Source organism: Scatophagus argus, chromosome 19, assembly GCF_020382885.2.
Source record: "Scatophagus argus isolate fScaArg1 chromosome 19, fScaArg1.pri, whole genome shotgun sequence".
In the NCBI taxonomy this organism is placed as follows: domain Eukaryota; kingdom Metazoa; phylum Chordata; class Actinopteri; family Scatophagidae; genus Scatophagus; species Scatophagus argus.
Genome location: NC_058511.1, coordinates 16,986,172 through 17,009,029, shown reverse-complemented (window position 1 = coordinate 17,009,029; position 22,858 = coordinate 16,986,172). Strand labels below are relative to the sequence as shown.

Here is a 22,858-nt window from a genome sequence, read left to right as displayed (position 1 = left end):
CAAATAAAATGGGATTGGAAAATAATTTAGTCCCTCCACCTGCAATAAAATGATCAATAAAGGCTATTTTTCAGCATAGAGAGGTTTGTAGTAAAGCACAAGGCCACTGGATTACAGTAGACCCCCAGATCCATTATTCCAAGTTTTATGACCCATCAAACACCCCCCACCCCCCCGCCCCACATGATTGAAAGATACTGGTTGTCATAGCTTTCAGTTTAACCGAAGCTCCACCCTGTCAGCGTTGGATGACACACAATAATGGGAACGATGGGTTGAATGTTAAGCACAGGAACGACCATGGACGGGATTAAGGTGTCCTGCAGGGCTTGTCAACGAAGAGGCGTAGCCTAAAATATAATTTATAAAATAATAATACTTGTTTTTTTGTTTTTTTTTTGGGGGGGGGGGGTATGTCTGGCAGTGATAACAGAGAACTGCATTATGAAAAGAACATAGAGGAGTGAAATAAAAAAAAAATAAAATGAAAATCTGTCTTTGGATGGCTTCTTTAAACTCCGTGTGTTGTCTGTTGACGAGATGGAGCCTACATGGGCTACATGAGATGGGGAAACAATCCTTTGACACACATCTGTGATCTACTTTTCTAAATTGAAAGAGCTAAATTTAATCAAATAAGCTTCAGGGGGTATAAGCAACCACATGAAGCGATAAAATGTGCTGCCACAGCAGCAGAATCAACAGCAGAAGGCAGCAACATCAAGATTATTATAGCTGCATAAATAAAATGTCACCAAGAATCCAAATAATAACCTTAAAACGAAGCACGACGGTAATTTAGTCTTTAATTAACAGCACCAAACCGGAAAAATGGTGGACATGGTTAGATCAAGGAGGGAAATTGGAAGAAAGACTTTTTTCTTTTTCTTTCTTTTTTATTTAATTTCCAGTCGACGGAGCACAGTTTCTCACCGCCAGATGAACGCTGTGATATGTGGCCAGGACAATCCGATTAGAACTGGATTTAGCGACAGAAACGCAATTAAAAGTTTAAAATGGAGAGGGTATTTAAGAGGCGATAAGAGGCGGATCAGGTATACTTCAAAGTCTGCCCAGTGAGCAGTGTTCATTTGAATGAATTATTTCAAAGGGGGAATTGAAAACCGTGCAGCGCATTGAGAGTGAGTGCCCCCCTCCCCCCTCCCCATCCCAAAAAAAACCCCTCAGGTTTTCTCCCGGGTGAAAAATGTGGAACGGTCTGCTTTGTAGCGCAGTAATCTTCAGCCCAGTGAAACATCTAATTAACCTACAGATAAATTGGCAAAGGGTTTTAATTAATCTTTAAAAGTCACTGGGAATTGGTGGATTAACGTCAGTTTACGAGTATCCGCTGGCTGCTCGGGGATATAAGTTACAGAGGTGAAAACATAGACCTATTTATTGATCTGTTTTTACAGGAGTGCGGTTATGATAAAGTTCACAGTCTACATTATACATTTCATTCAGAATTTAATTTGAAAAGTAGACGATTTCTATTCAATCTGGGCCTGTAATTTTTTCCTCAGCATATCTCCCCAACTCTGTCCTGGGTTAGTGAGAAACAGCCAGTGTACCTTTGACGAGCCTTTATCCTTTACAAACCCCGCGACCACGTTCAACTTTTCCCTTTTCCTTGAGCCTCTGTCCTTCATGCGGTCCTGCTGTAAGCCCGTGCGTAAAGGTCCGTTCGGTAAAGCTGGTGCGAGTCGGTTCCGATCAGAAGCGTCAACCCGGTGAGTCTACGGAACAGCATATTTCCCTGCATGGGTTCCCCCGGCTGTGGCTGCGCGCGTTCGTCCGCACCGCTGTCCACCACTTTTTATTTTCTTTTCCAGCTCCGAAACAGAGCACCACCGCTTTAACTCACTTAACACCCTCTGCAGCGCATGAGGAGCGGAGATACCAGCGGCAGGGTGACAGCAGAGCCCACTTTACCCCTTTCACAGTCTGCCCGAACGGTGAGCACGCACTCGCCGAAGTGTCCGCCGCCTGATCCGCCACGGGCCATGACGGCCAGCTGCGTCCGTCCGGTGCGCTGTTTAGTCGGGAGCTCAAACTTGCCTTTAGTGTCTACGCAGCTCAGACCCGGACTGCGAGTTGTTTTCTTAGATGGATTCAGTTGATAGTGCGACGTGTGTGCTCTGCTCACCTCTCTCTCCCTCCCTCCCTCTCTCTCTCTCTCTCTCTCTCTCTTTCCTCTGTCCCTCCTCCCTTCGTCAGAATAAAGAATGCATCTCCTCCAGCAGCTCCGTGATGGCTTTAAGCCACAGATCCTCCCCGCTGCCCTCACACTGCAGAAAATACTTTGTCTCTCAACGCACTTCATCCCTACAAGCTATTTGCCTGGCCCACCTTACCCCGCGACGACGTCTGAGCTCTCATTTGCATTTTAATCACAGAATCCAGGAATTCGGCTCCACATTTCCAGTGAAAAATCACTACAGGCCCGAGTCCTAATGATCACACAACACCGTGTGGCTGTATCCTTGGGATCACAAAGTGTCCCTGAAGGGCCCTATTAGCTGTAGATTTGTGGGAATATTTGTAGGCGTCCAGTTAGGTTTTTTTAAGCACCACAGCCTCAGTTATTTTGAGAAGGGTGTGTTTTTTATTACCGCTGGATAATTAGCCCTGAGTGAAAAGCACATCTTTACTTCCCGTACTTTCTGGGAGTGATTTGAAGCATTCAGACACAGCCAAAGTAATTTCATCTGACTACACTGTTTCTTCGTGCTAATACTGATTCAGCAGTGCACAGCTGCTCTGCACGCGCACACACGCGCGCGCACGCAGACATCACATTTCCCTTTCCCTGTTGTACTCTTCTCCTGTGCGTGCGCTCGCTCTTTTGCACAACTGAAAACTCGCGCGTGCGACACACACACACACACACACACACACACAGACATGCGTCCGTATGGAGGAGAGTAACATGAGGACATTTAAAACACACACTCACTATGTTAATGTAAAGCTGAAGTGAAATTAAAGATAGACGATGTCTAAAAGGAAATGACACGACCTTAGTCTCAAAAATGAGCTCGTGCTGATGTTTAACGAGTGTTAGTAAGTATAAAATAGGCATTGCTAAATAACTGACATTAGGCTGTCCAAATCCTGCCCCACCCCAACTTCTGAAAAAATATGTTTTCATAATAAATAATTTCTAAATAAATACAAGTTTAATACAAGACAACTCCACTTTTTAAATAACTAACATACAAACAAAACACCCGTTTGTCCTGCTCAGTGGTCTGAACTGTTGCAGCAGTATGTATACATCACATCCCATTTTTGTGGAAAACAAACAGTTAAGAGTTTTCTTTATTTTGTCAAAGAGTAAAGGTAAACTGTGGCTTAGTTAATGATGTCACTCAATGAAATGCTGGCCGATTGTGCCTGCAGATCGGAGCGAATCGTAAGAGTCTCAATGACAGAGTAACTCATTTTTCTCTCACCTTCATACAGAATGGAGTTTGCTTTACCAGTTCAGTTCACATAAATTGAACTGACCCTCTTCCTAAACATGAACCTTGTAAACAACATAAAGAAGCGTAGGCAGTGGGGCTAAACACTTTTCTACTTCTCTTGGTTCACAGTAAAGTGCAATTAGTTTGCAATGACATTACATTGTTCAGAGCAGCAGAACTGCAGAATCAAGTGTCTTAATGACGGAAAAAGTGACAGATGTCACCATTGCATGATGTGAAGGTTTAGTAAGGTAGCTGCATACGTTAAGTTCATCCACTTTCACAGAGGCAGACTGAAAGGACACTCATCAACCACCATGTTTCGATTTCTTTTTTTCTTTGTTCTCTCTTTTACTTCTCTTTTTTTTTTTTTTTTTTTTTGATATAATGAGAATGATATAATGACACCTCCGGTCCCCCACAGATCTTATAATGAGATTTGTGCCCTTGATTATCCTGCAATTGTCACTTTGGGCCACAGTTACTGTTCAGTCAAAGTTAACTTGTTCGCTTTTCACTTTTGTTCAGAAATTGTTATAGTTGGTGTTTGACTTTAAAACTTACCAACAAGAATAGATTTTTATTTTATTTATTGTTGTGATAGTGCCTTCTACTTCAGCGTTATATGAATTTATGAACAAGCCATATCAGTGTCATGTGACTAATGTCCAATCCTCTGACTCTCAGCTCCTTCCGTTGAAATATTCAGTATGTTGTTGGCTGACTAGTTTCCGCAGCTGTAAAAATATGCCTTATTCTCTTATGGGAGCCGGCTGTGACATTAAGTGCATGTAGACTGGTAAACATAATTATCATCATCTTAGAAATTAACGAATGCATTGTTATGAACTAACTGACAAACACGAGTTACAAACGAACTAAAGTAGCTCCCTCTAGCTTTCAGTTATGCTTTCCAAGTGAAATAAAAATCACACAAAAGTTCCTTCCAGATGTTGAATGTTGTAAAGGAACAGACAGCTGATGGTCAACATGATGTAGGCATGTCGGAATGGGGTAGGGGGTGTGTTATATCAGTGTTTAAAGGCTCGGGCTGTGTCGTCCGAATATGCAAGCTGACAGCGTGTCACCCAGCGATGCTGCCTATCAAATGCTGGCTGTCGTTATTATGATAATGCCAACCCAGAGGCTTGAAACTTTAAAGCCATTTCCACAAAATTGTCCAGAACAGGTTTAGAAAAATTTAAACATATTTCACAATAGCAGCAGTAAAAATGATTCCTTACAGAGGAAAGGAAATATACACTACTAACCAAAGAGAAGCTGTCGTGTTCCCGTGTTTTCCATTTTAGGTTCTAGCCAAAGTCAGCGTCAGGAGTCACCACACAGGAGTCACCGGATCCCCACAGGTCAGCATGTGCACGTTTACCCTCTCTGCCTTCAGCTGCCAAGCAGTACTGATGTTGCTCTTTGGCTTTCGGGGAACCACTTTGACATATATAAGTCCTGAAAATTTTCCAAACAAATTACATGGCTCGCACTTAAATCACCAGTATCATTTTGTCCAATTAGGCGGTCCAGTGCATGTGCCATTGAGGTCTTCTAACACGTCCACTCTTCAGAAGATGATTCGGTTGTTCTCAGTGTTTGCCTTTCATGTTTAATTTCGGCTGCCACGTCCTCGAGATGGACGGCTGTTGCGAGGCCCAGTCCACAACATTTAATTCCTTCATAAATCAAGCTTCGGTGCGCGGCATGAATTATTGATTGAGTGAATTTAGAGGAAACAGCCTATTTTTATTTTCTCCATGATGGACATGTTTTGCAGTAGTGCGCTCTGTTCCTGGTCGGTGCAGCATTATGGAATGTCTCTCTTCAGGCACGCAAATGGGTATAAAATGACAGACACTTGAATGGGAGAAAGAAGGGCCATAGGCAAATATGCTCAAGCCATTATGCAGTATGTTAATTTGATTTTGTTCACTGTTGTCAAGCAAAATAACAGAGCAAGATTTAGATGTAAAATCGCCTGAACATACTGAGTGCGTTTGATCAAAAAATGATTGCAAAATTAATTGCACCGATTTTAAGCCTCTGTAAGTAAAAAACATCTAGTGTGTGCTGCGCCTTCCTCTGTTTAGTGAGGACATGCATTTTAGATCTATATTCTCACTGCACAATGGCAGAGAAATATTTCAGTCTACACCCTCTCTTGAAAAGGGGAAATTCCCAGAGTTTTGGTGTGGCATATTTACTCTGCACGCTTGTGTACCTTGATAAAGCTGCAGATACACATGACCCCAGAGCACATCAAAGCTTGCTCTGTCCATCTGCTCCTGTTCAGGCCCCGAAGATTGTTAAAGGACGGTGGGGGGGGGGTGAAGTCCACTCAGATATGCAGATATGTTTATCCCTTGGTTACACAGTCCCCGGAGACATCATTAACTTATCACATTTCCTCCTGCATGAATTTGCATCTGGACACTGAAAGGCATTTCAAAGGTGCCAACAACACCAGTGTTTAAAAAACCTCCCCACAAGTATTGGTAAGATCTTTGAAAGAGCTAACTGTGGGAAGCCACAGTTACATTGCAAATCGCTGAAACCGTGATATAATCAGGGCATTCCCTCGAGATTTCAGTGGCTTAAAGAAAAATATGCTGATAATGTTTAGAGTGGGCGATCAATGCATTCATTAATTTCTAAGGCGATGTAATTATGTTTACCCCCGTCGATTATCAATCTACATGCATCTAATGCCACAGCGGGGCTCCCAGAAGAGAACGGCACATTTTCACAGCTGAGGAGACTAGTCAGGCAACAAAATACTGTATATTTTACTCAAGTAGCCAAGAGGAGATGGGGAAGTCAGAGGATTGCGCAACTCCAGAGCCCCTCTAGACCATTTTTTTATTGCTTTGTTTTTGTGCAAGCAAATGGCCGACTGACACTAAAAATACAACATACATACAGTATTCACATGAGAAAAACTAAATAAAATACTTTATGAGAGGTATCACCCAAAGGACATGTTGCCCTCTAATTAGATAGTAGAGTTTGATTAAACTACATTTAACTTCCCACCTTCCCTCCTTGTTGAGGTTGAACAATTCAGCCACTGAAAACTCAATACAGGACCACTCCATCTCAGCCTCCATGTGGCATTTAAAGATTTATCTGTAAGGCTCAAAGTTGCTTTTATAAGAAGAATGAAATGTCAGGCTGTCGAAAGGTTGCTGAGGCTCAACGAGGGTCATTTCATGAGTGGTAGTGAAGGCATCACACTCTCACGTGAGCCTGTGAGTTATAGGCGACGCAAAGTGAATGCAGTGTCCTGACTGAATGCTGCCCTGTGCTAATGCCAGGCTGTAAAAACACTGACTTGACAACAAGCAAACCCCTGTAGTTCTGCTGAGGGAGGGATCAGGGAAAGAGAGAGAGAGAGAAGCAGAGTGAGAGGAGTGGAGAGGGGGAGAGAGGGAGAAGAAAAGAGATGGTGAGGTTTAGAATCACTCCAAAGAAGACAGGAAGAGGGGGTGGTGGATTACTGCTGTTTATGACATGTGGCTGCCATGTCATCCTTGTCCTCTTAAGATTTAATACCGCAGACAACTGCTTAGCAACTTATGACTGTTGAGATAAGTGGTGGCCATTTTGTGCTGACACGTGCTGTTCTCTGAAATGAGAAAATAATACAGCTTCAAGGAGAAATCCACCATCGGAACATCTTACTTTATTTTACAGCTTCAGTTTTTGATGTTCATGTGTCACCATTACATTTCAATCACAAAGCTAAGCATTCAGTTTTCAGAAACAACAACAACAACAACACTTACTTCCACAATCTTCAAAAACTCCTCTGGATGAGAAAATATTCTCCCTCTTTACAGCCTCTTTACAACATGAAATTTTGCTCACAGTCATTCATCATCCCCAGACGATCGACTCTACTCATTTTAGTGAGCATGTAAACTTTTCCACCACCATGAGCTTGACATTTTTGTTTATTAGTGGCATGTGTTGTGTGACAACCATTTGATGAAGTACTGTGAAATTTTACAGATATCCACAGTGTCCAGGGTATTAACCCTGGTGACTTTGCCAATCCCCTGATTTTTGCACTTATTTTCATGAAATATCTCAACACCTACTCAGTGGACTATCATTAATTTTTGTTTCAGACACATAAATTTCCCACAGGATGAACTGTAATCACTTCTGTGATCATATGACTTGCACCATCATCAGGCCAAAATTTTATTTTGTCCAATACTTTTGTTTATGACAAAATACCTGTAGAACTAATGAACTAATTCCCATCTGCCCTTCCCTTGCATTCCCATATGCAAGCGTGACACAGCGATTCTGCTCACCATCACACCTCTCAAACAACCAGATGTTAGCATTATGAGCCAGGTTGACTCTAGATGTTTTCTTGGGAATAGATCTTTGTTAGTCATCATTTAAGCATTTAACCACAATAGTGGTGTGCCATTATGCTGTATACATGTAGTCAGATATTTATGAGAAAAACGTGAATAACTTAATTTACGGTTGTTTTTAGCAATAAAGGGTTTGTGTGTGTGAATAGGTGCTGTTTTCCATTTTATGATGTTGTGTAACAGCTGAAGTAAGAATAACACAGCACTGAATTGCTAAAAACAGATGCTTCAGAGTAAAAGTAAAAGGGCCCACGAGACGGCAACTTACATAGGATCATCGGAGAAAAAAACAGAAGAGGAGAAAAGTAGAGAGATGCCAGGAAGAAGCGGGTCTTGGGGTCAAGCAAAAGATGGGCCTGATCCCACCTTCAATCCCTGTAGCTTTTCTTTTGTTTGAAGTCACATCTGGGCTAAATTTCCCCTTCTGAGTTGAGCAAAAAGGAAGTCTTCTGGGTGGGTGGAAGGGAGCTCAGGGCCACTCCTGCCTCCCAGGCTAAACAGTACAAATACTGTAGATCCATGAGTCACTAAACCAAGGACTGAACAAACATATATCCAGACCCTGATTCAGTGCTCATCGTGGTGGATCTGTGATGACTATTGGGAGGACACAGATGTCTTATCAGTATCAGTCAGTCAGAGACACATGTGAGTAAGTACTGAAGTTCAGTCATTCCTACCAGACTGTTTAACAGCTTCGCATAGGGGTCTGAGGTCTGGACCACTAAACACTGTAATTCTCAAAATAAAACAACAATTGTACTACCTCAGACAAAAGGTTATGATGGCCTTCAGCATGAAGTCAGGTTGTCTTAAACTGTTCATTATTCTGCTGCCAGGAAAAAATGTCCACATTTTCTTCTGAATAAGCTTCAGTCAGGGGGTCATGAGGTGGCTCTAGGTGGAAAGAAGTAAAGAAAATCTAATTCCTTCTTCTGAAATTACCTTTATTTTTTTGTTAAGTTAATTAAGTTTATTATTAATATTAAGTTTTCTCTAATACCCCCCCCATATTTTTTTCTTGCGAAATAGACCTTTTCACTGGAAATTGTTCCAGTGATAAAGATATTCTTATTAGAACAGCCAAAAATTATATACACGTTTGACAATAAAGATAAAAATGTTTTGATAAATGCAAATATTTAACATGAAAGACGAAGAATGTACATCATGTGAAATGGAATTATAATCATTTTCTCCAAAGTGTACTATTCAGCTTTTGAAAACAGTCTCACGACTTTCTGAATTTGTGGTGTTCTGGAGTTATTGCTGTAATTGTTGGTGTCAGTGACAATGGATGAAGACTAAAGCCTTGTCCACACCTGTACGGCTGTTTCTTTAAAACAGATATTTTTTTCCTCACGTTTAAAGATAAAATTCAGTCATGACAACAGTTCAAAAAATACTCAAATATGTCAGGACAGTAGGTGGGGGTAAAGCCTACGTCAGTGATATGATAAAGAAGAACATTCTGAGCCTATTCATATTCTATTTAAATATACAAACAGTAGATGATTATTTATTTATTGAACACATTTCTGGCACATTGCCTAGCAGTGCTAACCAAATGTAATCAAAATGCAATCTGCTGTTAATAGCTTTTGTTTCAAGTATATATTTATTTCACAAAGCAATGATTAGTTGCACTCACACACTGAGGTACATAAGCCAGAGTTTTAGAAGGCATTTTTAAAAAACAAATCTGTTTTACTGACCTGAAACACCATTTGTGTGTGAACGACAGGCTAAAACACAGAGGAAAATGTCCGTTTAGAAAAGTATCCACATATGTGTGGACAAAGCCTTAAGATCAGCATGTCTTTGCCTGCTGTATCACTTCTGACCATTTCTGAGCCCCCAAGTTTATGGAAGTGCAGTATGAGCTCAACCAGGATGGAAACTGCCACTCTGTTTTATTAAAACTATTATTAGAACTGCAAAAACACAACTCTACGTGTTTTACAGTCAGTAAGCATTGCTGTGACGTATGCAAACATTTAATAGGAAATATACATTGATATATTCAGCATGTCTTAACCCTGCACATTGCCTGACCACCTCTATTTGATCAGCACCTTACAGCTGTGGACAGCTGTTTAAAGGCTCAGCCTGTACTGACAGCCTGTGTTTATGTTCAGCTTTCCCCTCCAACTAATTAACTAAGCCTTGAAACACCAAAACATCACAGTCCCCTGAACCTTTTTCTTTCTGACAGCTTCTCCCTGCAGCTGATTTATTATTGCGTGATTTCAAATTAGTGCTGAGTGGAGAATGTCTCACAACAATTTACACTCACATGACCTGAGACACTTATTAATTATTAGATTTTAATTATAGAGATAATTACAGTGTAGTGCACTGAATGTAGTTTCATATAGACAGACATAATTCCAAACCTTGTTTATTTATTTAACGCTGGATAAAATAAAGAGATCATTACTGTTATCGTATTTATTGTTATCATTTTTTAATTTGTAGAGCCCACCTCAACACACACACACACACACACACTCTGGGGATGAAGAATGAGGTTGTTCATTTTCTCTTTACTTCTATACTCCTGTGTCTTCGCTTTCAGATTAAATACTATGCCAATCTTTATTCCTCATGGAAGGTTTTAATTGCCTGGGAAGCTAAGAGACATTTTTGCTTGCAGGATAGCCAACGGCACACATCGTAATGGATGTTTGAAAGCATTGTATTATCTATTTCAGCCCTCCCCTTGTCTTTCAGTGTGAAAAATCCCCTCGATGCATGAGGCAGGAGTTTGGATAAATCCAGATTACATCAAAAGCCAGGTGAAACAGCTCAAAAAACAGACAGCTAAAAATATAATTACACTGTCAGACACTGCTTAGCTGCAATGTTTAATCATTTGCCATACTGATGCCTTTGCTTGTCTTTTCCTATCAAGTGTCGTAATTTAATATCCCGATCCAGTTCCTTAATATACATTTCTTTCCTCTAAACAATTCATCATCATCATCGAAATTCTTTTTTCAGGTTATTTATTCTAGTATCAGTCACAGTATTAGCCTTGGCAAGCTTTGCTGTAACCTAATGCTTTACGGTATTAAAGCCTGGCAAGTGTTCGTTTGCTCTTATTTTGGAATATTGCTCACAAGTTGAAATAAAACTCCTAACAACAACATGGCCTGCAGAAACACAGATGCAGATGAGGCTGCTGGCTTTTATTTATTTATTTATTTATTTTTTCCTATCATGTGTTGACAGCATTAGTACTTCATCTTTTGTTTACAAGGTCCTCCACTTCTGCTCACCATGTCGTGAAAAACATAAATGAGATTTCAATAATAGCATTTTTGCCCCATATGGCTTTGTTGAGGCAGTAGCCCCTTTAAAACAATCTGCGGTTCCATCTGGTCACTGTGGTTTTTGCCCCTTGCCTGTTTGCCCCCCCCTTTTGCTTTCACTTACTGCCGCAGCATGCTGCCGCAGTTAGAGAACAGTCTCACAAAACATCCTGAGGGTGTCTCTTGGTGGACGCCTACATGAGAATCGCCGCTCCTCTCGCTTTGTTCAGCTTTTATTGGCCTCGTCTCTAAGTCCCATGAAGAACAAGAACAAAGAGGCTCAGAGGAAGAGAGTCAGCAAGAGAGAAAGAGATGAGGAGAGTGGAGGGGATGAGTTTGGTGTGAGCAATAATGTAAGGCGTATCGATTTGGAGGGATCTGCTTCCATTGCTCATCCCTCACAGAGCAGCAGATCACTCTTCCTCTCTCACTCAGGTGGCATGGGGCCCAACCCTGGCGCCTGCCACCCTGCCCAGATTAATTGAAGCATGCTGTTGTAAATGAATCACATATGGCTAATATCTCCCCACTTTCCCCTCTCTCTAGCACACGCTTGCATCACCTATCCTCATTTGTGCTCTATTTTGAGAACAGAAGACTTCACTTATGTGTCTTTCCTCTTATTTTTAATAAAGTAGTGCTCAACACAAAAGAGACAGAGGAAGAAGAAAATGTAAAGGTAGCCAAGATCAGGTGCTGATCACTTTGAGTTCACTGTAAAATTCATGACTTTCCCTTTTGGTTTTTCATTTGTCTCTTTCCACAGTCCACCCATTGCTCTTAACTTGGCAAAAGGCAGATTAATTGCGCTGTCGTACAAAAGGTAGGAACAAGCCAGCGCACCTGTCTCTGATGCCACCTAGCATTAAGATGAATACATCATAGCTTTGGTCTATATTAGTTATTTATAAGACCCACTGCCCAGAATAACAGCGCTAAAAGGAATCGACATGGTCACCAGTGGTGTATTTGGCTCTAATGCTCACAAGGAAGTAAAATGAAAGGGTGATAAATGTTGACCAAAGTGACATTAACAACAACGTCCTGCCAGGCTGCTCGATCAGGTTTTATGTCAGCACAGTGTGGTTGCCATGTAAACATCATGCACAGTCGAAGCAGTGTGACAGACACACAGGAGGAGGATTTCTTTGTCTTAATGAGAAAGTTGTTGCAACCCTTTTATGGTCCCACACAGAAACAAGCCATGGAAAAATACGGTTTTGTATCTAATTACCCATCTCTTTTATGGACTTGTGCAAAGCAATAAAACCTTTTACATACAACATAAGAATTTTTAAATTAATAGGCCTAAATACCAAAAGGAATAGTTATGTAAAATAATAAAAAGTCATAATAAGCAGGGTAGTTTTTGTTGTAGTTATAAAAATGAGGTGATCAGTGTACACAACCATTATTGTACATAGCTGAATCATTTTGGCACTGTGTGCTTTTATTGAAAGCATCTGCAAGATAATACTGACATAATAATGGTATTCCATGCCAATACTTATTAAAAATATTATAGTTTACATCACTTTATTTAGAGAGATTATTTAAGATTTTTGAAACCAAAGTAGGTCAAAACAAAACTGGGAGACTGCAGCCATGCTTGCAGGCTGTACTTACATGCGCTAAATGTTAACGTCAGCATGCTAAACCGCTCAAACACCATATTTACCATGTTCACCACAATCTTAGTTTAGAGTGTTAGCATGTTGACATTTGCTACATCAACACTACACACAAAGTACAGTAGAGACTGCAGGGAATAGCTGTGCAAGCTTTTAGTCATAAATCACAGTGACAAGGAAAGGTTAAAGGGTCACTAAAGTGATTACAATTCTTAAATGAACATGAATGTGTGCGACAAATTTCATGTGAATTCATCTGACAGTCGTTGAGATATTTTGGTCTGAAACAAAGTGGTGGACTGATCAACAGATCGATATTTCCATCCACATATACGTATATAAGGAATAAATTAGGATTATCTGTACAAACCATGTGATAAAAGCAAAGATCCTGCCACCATAAACCACCTGAAATGGTAATTTTTCAACAAAATATCAGAACTCAAAATGTGCTCACCTCAAAAGATATGAAGACCAAAAAATACATGAAAGAGGAAAGAGTGGACTTTGTACCTCTCTTGGGATTATTTTGTTCCTGTCAAATGAAATTTTGGAGCTCTGTAACACAGTAGGCAGGTTATGAGCTAATATCTGAACTGACTCAAACATGTCTGATCGCTAACGAGAACAAGGCCTTCCACAGAGCCACTATGCCCCGTTGGTCCCCTCTTATCATCAGATTGATCAGGGTGTATTCACTACCTTGGCACAGCCCCTGATTGTATGGTTAGAAATTCAAGTGGTAGATGTATCAGGTTTGATACGAATATTATGTGGTTTGCCCATGGGGACAATTCCATTTGTAAGTCCTACCCCCGTTTTCGTCTAAACCCTTTTGGATTGTCACTTTGCATTTACTTTAAGAGCTAAAGCTTTTAAACAATCGTAATAATGGAAAGCATGCTTTGGTGGTGACACCACAATGATCTATATCAAATCCATCTGGAAAATAAAAATCTCCTCTTGTCTTTAAAAGCGCATTCGGGCTCTTCAAATCCCCTTTCTTGAATTTCCACATTACATCCTGTGCTGAGGGAACAAGACAGTGAATCAGTTCATGCAAATGTTCTATGCGATTGCACTTCAAACGGTTCAAGGATGATGACGTTAAATTTAGATGCAGTAAACTAAACCCTTGTCTATCATTGTGGTTATGTTCATCCCCAAACGCCCTCATATTTCCGGATCTATCTACAAAAACAGATGTTACCAGCCCCACACTGTATGAACCCTTCTTCTGAATGTAGTGACCTGTTTTTTATTAAATACAATCTTGATGTATGTAATTCTTTTGCTGAATGTTGTGTTGCGGCTCCCAGCGTGCACTGCCCACATGAATTTGTCAGGCAGAGCCACTTGTTCGACCCACCGTTGTGATTAATTGTGTGGTTCTGCACAGATTTACTTGGATAATCCCTGCTGTCAAAGAATGAGTCTACAACCTCCACCGTGGTCTGCAATGGTTAAACAAATTAGACCAGAGACTGAGCATGCACCCGCTGGAACAGTGGGGTTTGTAGGTCCTTATACCTCACACTGAACCTCTTTGTTCTTCCACCGACCTTCTTCGAGACATTTTTATTTGACAACGAGGTGTGCCCTGCAACAGTCGATTGGAGCTGATGTCCCTATGCAGCCTCCATGGGTGGTGATTATGACTGTCATAAAACAGCCTTGGCTACAACTCCCTGGTGTATTAGAGGAGGAAAACAATAGCTGGCACATGTGCAAATAAAAAAAAAAAAAAAAAAAAAAAATGAGGGAATGGCAGAAATTCCCCATCCTGTTATTTAAAACTGTAAAGAGCTAGCAGGTATTTCTCATGACTATCTGCTTTCCCCTGGGTATCGAGTATCTTCAGGGAGAGTCTCAAAATGCTTCAGAAAGGTAGTCGGAATGCAGAGACTGCACATGGAAGCATTTTAGACGACTGCAGAGCAGGCGGCCGCTAGAGAGATGTAAGACGAAACATTGCTCAATGTCCCCTTCAATGTATCTCTTGGAAAGAGAGTGTTAACACATGTTCAGTTCCCGAGCTATCTAGCGCTGTGTGTGTGTGTGTGTGTGTGTCTGGGGTTACAGAATAGTAACTGCCGTGTCATAGCGGGGGTTGTGTAGAAATACGCCCCTGGGACTTCAGCGCTGGCTCAGGTCCAACTCTACTGATACGTTAACAAGAAGAACTTGTTCTTATCAATGGGGTGCTTTATTCCTGCTGTACACACACACACACACACACACACACTGAAACATCAACAGACACACAGATGAGACAGACACAAATACAAACATCAAAGATCCCAATAAGCTCACAAACACACACAAATGCAAACATGAACACACACAGTGACCAATAGACCCACAGACAAACAGACGGGTGAACACATAAACCAGTATAACAGACCAATAAAGACACACAGATGCACAGAAACACACACACACACACACACTCACAGCCAGCCAGGTACAAAAGCAGTGCTGACATCAGGAATGTTCATCGAGATCCTCATTGCAGCACCTCATACACGCACAACGCACACACATGCAAACACACACACACACGCAGTCTTGTTTCCACTTCTGGGGACATTACATAGACTTACATTCATTTCCTGGAGGCTTAACTGCCACTTCACCATAACAATACACATTACTTGCCTGATCCTAACCCTTACCTTAACCCAACCCTAACCTCAGTCTAACCTTAAAGCAAGTCTTCACCCTAATATTTAATGAATTGTGGGAACTTGCATTTTGTCCCCATAAGTAAGAAGGGTCCTCACAATGTGACTGTGTAAACAGATTTCTGTCCCCACAACACACACAGGAATACACACACATTCTGCCTGCTTGTTATTATTTCTAGTAAGAGAAAACAGAATCTTTCAATCAGGAAGAATTATGCAAAAAAGACAGGACGGGGGACGGGGCTGTGGGAGATTCGTGTGTTTGTGTAGGTATGGGAGTACTCCAGTGGTTTGGTGGTGTCTTTTTAGGTGGGTAGGGCCCCACACAGACCCACCGGACACCACATGCTTCCACCGTTTTCTGCTGCCCTTTGTTAATTACCTCATCGCATGCATAATAAAACACAAGGTTTTAATGATAAATAACAGTTGCTTGCAGTGTTCTGACCTAACAAGATGATCACTGCCTGCATGCACACAACAGCACAAAAGAAGACTTTGGTAATATTGATACTTCTATACTTCTTCTGTTTTTCACAGACTAAAAGAGAACGGACCTCCTCACTTCAGAGGACAATCTTGAAACAAAGTACCTGTTGAGATGAAAGCAACAGTAGTGAACGCCCGCCCACCAGCTACCATTACGTTGTCTAATGGCCTCCTGCTTGGAGATGCTTGTGACTTTGTTATCAGTGTTGCTCACAGATCTTCTTTGATAAAGTGCCTTAGTGTTTTTGTGCATCATATTTATTTTTGGTTGTATACAATCAGCTGTCTGCTTGTGTTTTATCTATGACACATTATTATTGACATTAATGCCACTCCACAAAGCGCACAGGTTAGGGAAAACAATATATGCTTTTTACACTACAGAACGTTGTAGATTTTTAGATTGAGTAACATTCATTTGAAGTTGTGTTTCAGGATTCCTGATGAATGTAAATTCAGTGCTGTTTTCCCCCCATTTTGAAGGAAATATCAGGCTGTTATCTGCTAAATGCTACACTACATTTATGAGCCGGCTGCTAGCATTGTATGTCCCCTCTCTGGTGCTGGGCAGGGAGTGTACCGTGGGTTTTTAGAGCATTTTGCTGGTCTAGTAACTCTGTGTGAGCTCTTCCACATGACACATAGTCATTTGCTAATATAAAAACACTTGATTTAGTGCAGTATTAAGACAGCACATCTCACCAGGCTTGGTGCCATTTTGGGAGGCAGGTTACCCCTTTAAAGCCTTGAGTAACAGAAATCTCCCACTGATTGCGTGAAGGATTTCAGAACGACAGTAGGGTGTAAGGTGTATAAATGGCCGATTAAAACGGATGATGTGACTATTATGACCTAAAGCAGGCAAAGAGGAGGGCTCTGTCACCTCCTTGGTTGCTCCTGCCTCACTCTGAAGCAGAGTGAACATAATACAGTGCCCAGCTATCTCCTGGCCCTGCTAATCTCTCAACATGCCAACCTGAATGAAAAGTTTTTTGCTTTTTTTTTTTTTGCTTTTTTTGAGGGGTTTACAGGTCAGACTACTGCACACATACAGTACAAATAAACATACCTAGTATGTGTAAAATACAGCTCTCACACTGACCAAGGACAAGTGTGGCATTACTCACACTCCATCATGTGGCTAAACAAAGAGTACCTGTCCTTGTGGAGGCAAGGTGCAAGGTGTTAATACTTAACCCCCACCCTCTCACCAACTTGTCATTATCGCAGGAAAAGTCTAAAAGCTGTTTGCCACAGTCAGAAGTTTTAGATGTCTGTTTTGATGCTCTCTCAAAATCTCCAGTTGTCTTCAGAAATCCACTGTAAGCAGCGGGCAGAACATGAAGCATACGGCTGCACCACACTTCGCCATTTTAAGTGTAATATTTTTTTTTTTCATCTCAGGTGACTTAATCAGCTCATTATTGTGTTTAGTGCGGACTATTTACAGTTCTGCCTTTACTGAGCACTTTTACTATACACATAGTTTCAGTACCTCCAGCGAAGAGACAAAACAAAACATTACGTGGGATGCGTGACACACAGTTTCTACCTATTCCTGTTCCAGTTCTATTGTAGCAAGGATGTGGGTTTGATGTGACTGGAAGCACTTACTGTGGTATTATAAAGTCACGTAGAGACATAATGCAGCGCTACTGTAAATGATGGATTAAATTAAATGTTCTTTACAACAAAGTCAGTTTTTAAGCAGGAGCCTGCTCTCTGGGAGGTAGTTTTTACTGTGGTAATTACTGTGCTTCTCTCTTACAACTTAAACTTAATTCATGCTTGGCTGCTTGACACGCCAGACAAAAGATGACATTTGTCACATCAGTGTCCACATGTCTCCCTTGGAAACAGCAAACGAAAAAGCAGAGAAATTAACTGGACCGATCTCCTCTAGAGTTTATCTCTGTGTGGAAAAGGGACAGTAATACCTTCTCTGCCAGCTGCGCGATGCAGTATTTGTACCATGGTAACTATCTCAAACTATCTTATCACGCTGGAGAAGAATAATTCTTGCTCAAGTCATTATAATAAAACACGTGAAACAGTGACAATTTTGCCATGTGACCCATTTTTCTGTTGGGCATGATTTACATTATGCTTAGATTGTTATCCATTAGTACTTTAATTGAACTGGTTATTGTTAATTATTAGCATTGATAGTGATAGTAATATTATTTGTGTATATTATAGAGTTAATAGAGTTAATATTAATTTGATGTCTGTGTATTCACTGGAGAGACTTGGGTCATGTTAGCTTGATGTGGGGGCTAAAGGAGGGAGAAAGCCAAGTTTTAGGAATAGGGAAGGTTATTACTCAAGTCCTGTCAGGTAGTCAGTAAAAACCTCCAAACAGGTTGGCTGCATGTTAAACAGTAATGTCTCGTTTGCTAAGGTGTATTTCTATATGTTAACAATGCCATTTTGTGGGTGTGGAGAAATGAGGGGTTCAAAGGTACCTTTGGTGTATTACAGTAATGAAGTGAGGTACCAATTTGCTGTTTATTTATAAAGTTTTGCTGTTTATTCATAAAGTAATGTAATCATTTTTTCAACAAGTAATGAGCAATAATTCAGAAAAGAAGCTACAGAGACTGAATTAAGATAAATTCTTTTGAAGTACAGAATATTTTTCAGTCCTTACTTGTAGGGCAAACTTTAAATTAGTCAGTTTTATTTATTTATTTATTTTGCTTCTTGTTGTGAATGAGGGTTTTCTCATTTCAGCCATTTTCCTCCTTCTTAAGCATAAATATTTTTTATTGTGTTTAACACTTGTGTGAAAATAAGTTTTATTTTAATTTCTGCTGAAATTTAGTTGGAGCTCTATCCCGGTCCTACAGAGGCATGTTGTTTTGTGTTTTTTTTTTTTTTTTTTTTAAATAAACTTAAAACATTATTCCAACAATATGGATAGTTTGCGTTGCGTTGGTTAGTTGTGTTCAGGGACTTAATGAGCTGGGATTAATTACTACTATGCAGGGCTAAAAACCAAATAATTTGTCAACCTGATGTGGGTTTGAGTACATTTGCAGTTGAGTTCTCTTCTCCATAGTCATTTCAGGCTTTTATGAAGGTAACTTGTCTCTCCCCTAATGTCCGCTGTGCTCATGGGAAAAACTGCCCAAACTTTATTCTCCCTTGAAACAGTTTAGTGGTCTGTGCAGCAGAGTCAATAAATAGGAACACAACATTTTTTCCCCCCGGCTCAGCTCCCACAGCTCCCCTCTTCTGTGCACGATCCAATTTCAGCCAGACGGAGGTGATCCTTCCTCGGGGCTCGTTCAGCTGGAGGCCGCCTGGCTGTTTACACAGTGGAGTGAGAATGAGGGATTTCTAATGACTCTGCACTCTGATAGTCTTCCAGTGGTGCCCAAGGCCTCTCGCCAAGGACCTTCTAACTCGACACAACTACTCATCAACCAGTCACATAATTCTAGCGTGCAGGCAAAGCGTGGGGGGGGGTAACGAGTCCAGGAAGCCGGGCGACAGTGTGCATTAGCAGATGCTGATCTGATACTTATTTCTTTTCCTCTTTTTGTACTCGGCTCTACTCGTTATAATAAAAAGATGGGTATACTTTTCATTACACATTGTCGTACTATTGGAACATTTGTAACTAAAAGCTCTGATGTTCTGAGACTGAGAAAGAGGTTCAAAGTTACCCTATCAATGCAAATGTAATGCATGAGTAATGAGTAATGTCAGAAATATTAATGGTCCCATATAACGGAGTAATTACTGGTGAAGGTGTTCTGCGATATTAAGTAACCTCACAGCTTTCTAATTGTTTTTCACTGACGTAAAGTAGGGTAAATGTCTTACATCTGAAAGCTGAAGGCTGCCAGGTCAATCATGAATCTTACAGAGATGATCTAACTTTTCTAGTAATCTAGTGAAAACTGAAACATTATCTATAAACTCTATAAACATTCTTACATCCTTCCTTTGCCTCAGTATAATATACTGTTACACAAAGCTATCTGTTCTTTAAACCAAGGTGAGGTTAACGGGGCAAAGGTTTTCACTGATGCATTTTGCACATTATTTAAAGTTATTTTGGAAAGTTTGGCCTGGTCTCTTAACTATCCAGAAGTAATATCTATCAAAGTTATGCTCATGGTAGAGGTTTTGCATTGGCAACCCTGCCTGTCAGTGAGATGTCTGACGGACTTTTATTAAAAATAATAATTCTTATTTTTGTTGTATTTTTATTTTAGTGATATGTTTGAAGCTGCTACTGTTTTTTTTACCCTGGAGCTCCTCTGAAATTACTTGTCAATCAATCAAATGTGTCCAGTGCTGTGACGTGTTTGTACCTTGGATATTCTGCTCTTTGTTCATGATGGTGTATCATTTTGTTTGCTCAATTCAAAAGTCACTTTGAATTGTGACAGAGTGCTGTTCCTCCCCCACTACTCAAGTCACTTTTTTTAAATTCACGCTAATTCTTTTTGTACACTATCAATACTCCTTTATAGTGTTTATCTATGCAATACAATGTCGTAAATTTGTATTTTGAGTAGAAAACTCACCACATCACTCTAAACTGCTGCAGTCACTTTTACTTCAGCTGATTCAGCTTTAATCAGGCCTTGCATTTAAATTGACACTTCAGCTTCGTTCAGTGCTCGTGCTTAAAACAGCACTTTCATTTTAACTGCTCTTTCTCTTTGAGTAACTGCTCAATTTTTGGATCAGAAAGCACACATACAATTTCTTGTCAGTCGTAATAATTATGATAGTTAAGGGTTGCAACTGCAACACATATATTGATTATTGATTAATCTGATGATTATTCAGTTACTCATTTTTTCTATAAAATGTCAGAAAATAGCAAAAATAAATTAAAATGGCCATCACAGTTTTCCCCAACTAAAAGTGACTGTCAGGGTCAGCCTGTACTCTCCTCATGGTGACCTACTTTCTCTTTCCGCCTCTTCACCTGCACACCCGCCGCTCATCTCTTGTAATCAGCTCCACCCAAACACTGCACTATAAAGAGACCGGCTCACTTCTAGTCTTCGGGACCCTCCATCTTGAAAATCCCCCAACCCACTTTCCTGAAATGCCACACCTACGTCTGGATCTTTAAAATATCCTGCCTTGCTTTTTCATGGATTTTGGATCTCTTTGTGCTTAAAACTATTAAAATTTTACTCCTTGTGTTGGAGTGCGGTGTTCAGCATTGTGGGCGCATTGTCCATCCAAATTTAAAACTTAACACTGACATATTATTCATCAAACAGTCCGATATGCATCATAAAACACAAATCCTTATAGTACAAATCCCTATAGTCCTTTGACTATATATATATTTATGTGGCTGGAACCAACAAATGCTTGCATTTTTGCTTTAAATATAACTGAAGTGTTTAATCTGTCAAAAATAGTTGGAGATTAATTTTGTTGATTTTGATCACTGCTTGACATTTTTTTTTTCTCTCTGGCTATTAAAACTGTTAGTTGGTGTGGTTTAATCTCCTTCTGCTGTTATAACATGCATCAGTTCTTGTGTACCAAAACTAGGCCCTCTTGTCACACCATATTTGCATCAGCTGATGCAGTAAACGCTCTCATGCTGTTCAAAAAAAGAGTAGCAACATTAACAGCAAATGTCACAGATTATTACTTTAACATTAATTAGATGCTACAAGCCTTGGAGGGCGCAGTGACGGCACTTTAGGCCACATGTCTGATGGTGCGGACCTGAAGCAGCAGAAATATGAGAGAGAACAAAAAGGTCAGTAGGACTATTTGTTTCCTTTAACTTGCATCATTTCTGAAACTGGTTACACTTCCAGGCCTATTACTGTCGCCACAGGGGAAATGGGTATAAAACAGCACCGCAAGGCCATGAACCTCATCCATGTGTCCCTGAATGAGAGTTAGGGATTAGGATGCAGGGGTGGCACTTAACCTCTATTGTCTCTGTGTTTGGTCATATTTCCCTGTCACAGCCACGAGTCCGAGCTGAACTTCTCCTATAGCATATCACAGTGTCAGAGACAAAACATAACACCACAAGCATTCATGTAGGAACACACACTGTGACAGAATGTCATTGCAGGGTGAGTTCATCACCTCCACCAAAAAAGCTGCAGTGCATCTTCTCAGGAAGGGAGCGTAAACACATACTAAGATGTGCATGTCTTGCTTCCCTTGACAGTGTGGCTCCTCTGACATTTAACCAAAGCAAAACAAATTCCACTCATGAGTGCATTTTCGATACACAGAAAATGTGTTAAACTATACCCACAGTAATCAGAGTGTAAAAAGTCCCCCGATAATAAATAGAGGATGGGAGCAGCAGAACAATTCTTATTCACTGACTGGGTGGTGATGACTGGAAATGAGGCCTTTTTGTTGCAAATAATGATGTGGATTTACTCAGTTTACTGGCTAATTTAAAAAATGGGACCATTCTGAAGTGTGACCCAGAGCAGATTGAGTGGTGTTACTCTTCATCTGAGCTTTGGTTTTAAAGAAATGGCCTCACTAAACCGCTGTTACTTTCGCACGTCTGGGTCCATTTATATGAGCAGTCCCTGTTGTATAATTTCTGCCCTGTGTTAGCAATACTCAACCAGCTCCCTGCTCGATCTCCTCTCCTCCGCTTAGTCCCTCATCTCTTTTTTTTTCCTCGACACCATATCGGAGACAGAGATGCTGTGCGTTTCAGAATGGAAAATTGATTATAAATAGACGATGTGAGGGATCCATGGTAATGATGGCGGAGAGTGCTCTGTTCCACAGCACAATGTCACCACAAGCTATCAGCTGCCCCGATGCTGTGCTTTGATGTTGCCTAGTGCATATTCTTATGCTTTGACGCTGGTAAGTCTATATGTCTCCAGAGAG

General features: G+C 40.6%; 1 protein-coding gene across 2 annotated transcripts in view; it reads right to left on the bottom strand.

Annotated features, from left to right (window-relative positions):
- The window catches only part of flrt2 (fibronectin leucine rich transmembrane protein 2), a 42,895-nt gene that overhangs the window by 7,810 nt on the left and 12,227 nt on the right, over nucleotides 1-22,858 (bottom strand). The window contains exon 1 of one of the 2 annotated variants that reach the window (XM_046372652.1): nucleotides 1,575-2,162. The exons of the other annotated variant lie outside the window; for it this stretch is intronic. The gene's annotated coding sequence lies outside the window, so the exon portion shown is untranslated. Of the gene's footprint in view, nucleotides 1-1,574; nucleotides 2,163-22,858 lie in introns of those variants that run through there. 2 annotated transcript variants of the gene reach the window in all.